Raw genomic sequence first — 2,805 nt, 5'->3', positions numbered from 1 at the left:
CTAGAACGTAAAAAGTTGAATAAATAAATAATAAAAATTAAACACCTGATGTAGTTCATGCAGTCACTCGCCTGATTTTGCTCTTTCACACACATGAACCCTTGGATCATGCAGGCAAAGCACAGAGATAGGTGTGAATATGTCATTGTGTTTCTCCTTTACAGAACTCCCTTGGGCCACCGGTAGTCATGACACCAGATGGTAACAACCACCAAGTGCTCCAAATGCCAAGAGAGCTAGAGTCAAGGCATTTGTTCCCTCTCTATTCAGGGAGTGAATGGCAAAGGAAATATAGGTGTAATGGGGTACTGGATTCTCCCCAGGGTTAACACATCTGACATCTGGCCAAGATGAGTGGAGGGGACTCACGAGGGTATTTTGTGGGAGCTTTTATGAAACAGAGAATTTCAGTAGAAAAAGCAGCCTCAGCCAGCTGCTGAGGGAAACTGTCCTGTGCCTGGCATCATGGGTGTGGTCTCTTTGTTTTGTGAAGTACATCCAACTTAAGAAAGGGAGAAAAGTTTCTGACTTCTCTTTCCAGAGATGTATCATGTTTCCCATCAAAACACATCTTTGTCAAGACGCTTTTGGAAGAATGACTTCCACAACTGCAGTCGGGTATGTGGTTAGACAATGGCTTCACTTCTTTGGATCTCAAAACAAGGCCACAGAAAAGGCCTGAATTTTTTCACATTGAAAATAAATAGATATTTGATTACAGTAGATATCATCAAAGAGGAAATAATAAACAGGTCTAGCTAACTTTTTAATATGTATTACTTATGTGTAATTATATACGTGTGTGTGTGTGTGTGTGTGTGTTTAATTGGTTTATATCTTGAAACTTAGCAGCCAGGCACAGTGGCTCATGCCTGTAATTCCAGCACCGTGGGACGCTGAGGCAGGCGGATCAATTGAGGTCATGAGTTCGAGACCAGCCTGGCCAACATGGTGAAATGCCGCCTCCACTAAAAATACAAAAATCAGCCAGGTGTGGTGCCGGGCACCTGTAATCCCGCTACTTGGGAGGCTGAGGCAGGAGAATCACCTGAACCCGGAGGCAGAGGTTGCGGTGAGCCGAGACTGGGCCACTGCACTCCAGCCTGGACAACACAGCAAGACTCCATCTTAAAAAAAACAATAAGAAGAAATACAAATAAGATGTGAGAAATATGTAAGAAATACATATAATAAGAAATATATATAAATATGTTTCTTATATAACTAAAGTATGTGATTTTATATAGAGTATGTGTGTGTACATATGTGTATATACATGTGTATCTATATATATGTGTGTATATATATATGTATATATGTGTATAATTGGTCTGTTTGCTTTTTTAACAGGCAATCCAGGAAATTCTATGCAGGTTTCCTCATATTACACTTTTTGAAAAACTCTGCTCAAGAGTGAATTCCTCCAAAAGTCTATCTTCTCAAATTTCTTGAATTGCTTTCTTTGCCCCCAAGTCCTGAGACACGACGACACTGATGACTGTTTTGGCAACTGTTCTATCCCTGGCATCCAGCACGATGCCTGGCATATAATATGTACACAGTATACAGTTGACGAATTAAATAATAACAATCTGGGATAAGTGGATACCCATGGGCAAATCACCCGTCCTCACACCATACACAAAAATCCAGTTAAAACGGATCAAAGACCTAAACATAGGAGCTAAAACTATAACACTGTTAGCAGAAAACACAGGGGGAAATCTTTGTGACTTTGGATTAGGCAATGAATTCTTAAATATGATACCAAAAGCACAAGAAACTAAAGAACAGAATAGACGAATCGGGCTTCCTCAAATACAAAGACGTGTGCGTCAGAGGACACTATCAAGAAAACGAAGGCAGCCCACAGGATGGGAGGATAAACATCTATCGCAGCATCCCCTCCATGCCTCCTGTAAAAATACTTACTCCCCGTGCTGACCACGACCACCGCTCCTCCTCGCTGCTTCCCTCGCCTTCTGCCTCTGGTCCTTTCTTTGCCACTTCTTCTCCTCCTTTCTTTTCTCTGTTCTCGTCTGTTTCTCTCCCTTGTTCTTATTCTGTGTCCAGGAAATGCAACTTATATTTCTGATTTTTATAAATGGGAATCTTTCCAAACAGTATCACTAGAGAATCTGAGAGTTAAACAGCCTGGGTACCAGAGTCTGCGCTACAGCCTGCCCGCTTCTGTACCCCTCTCCCTGGCTTATGGACAGGCACACACAAAGTAGGCCTTTGATCTCGAAAGCCTAGGGATCCCACTGGGACGAGGATAACTATTTATCTCTATTTGCTTTTTTCTGCTGGGGCCTGGTTTCTGGCTTGCTCAATGTCCTATTTGGACAAAGACCAGTCAGGTCAGGAAAAGATCACTCCACAGTTCCAGCCCTGAAAACAGTTCCCATATAAATTTTAAAAGGGTCATCTTGGTACACTATCAGTGTAAGAAAATGTGTAGGAAGAAAAGACAGTCTATGTCCTCATGATAAGTTAGAAAAGAAAACCAAATATGGAACATTTTCTTATTAATTTCTTCCCATACACTCACCCAAGACAAGAAACATTTTAGAATGTTCTAAGAAGCTATCTGGAAGCTTCAGTGGAGGAAAATGTGAAGGGTTTGAGGCTCATAGACTAAGATTTTCAAATCCTGTGGGCCAAGCCTCACTTTCCTCATCTGTAAAGTCAAGATAAAAACTTACTTTACAGAGCTGTTAAAAGGATTTACTGATTTAGTGTGTGTGACTCACAGGGCGTGGTTCCTAGGATGTGGCAGGCACTTCAGTTTCGGTGGAAATGCCA

The 2,805-nt window shown here is 41.6% G+C and overlaps 1 protein-coding gene and 1 long non-coding RNA gene across 27 annotated transcripts in view; both read right to left on the bottom strand.

Annotated features, from left to right (window-relative positions):
- AOPE (aminopeptidase O (putative)) overlaps positions 1–2,805 on the bottom strand; it is a 386,190-nt gene that overhangs the window by 282,765 nt on the left and 100,620 nt on the right. The window lies entirely within an intron of this gene.
- Positions 1–2,805, bottom strand: part of LOC139358257 (uncharacterized) — a 72,884-nt gene that overhangs the window by 44,828 nt on the left and 25,251 nt on the right. For both annotated transcript variants that reach the window (XR_011612961.1, XR_011612962.1), the window contains exon 2: positions 1,933–2,063. This is a non-coding gene — a long non-coding RNA (uncharacterized lncRNA). The remainder of the gene's footprint in view (positions 1–1,932; positions 2,064–2,805) is intronic.

The sequence above is a fragment of the Macaca nemestrina genome, chromosome 14, assembly GCF_043159975.1.
Source record: "Macaca nemestrina isolate mMacNem1 chromosome 14, mMacNem.hap1, whole genome shotgun sequence".
Lineage (NCBI taxonomy): Eukaryota > Metazoa > Chordata > Mammalia > Primates > Cercopithecidae > Macaca > Macaca nemestrina.
Note: the sequence above shows the minus strand (reverse complement) of the source record. Positions and strands in the feature narration are given on the sequence as shown.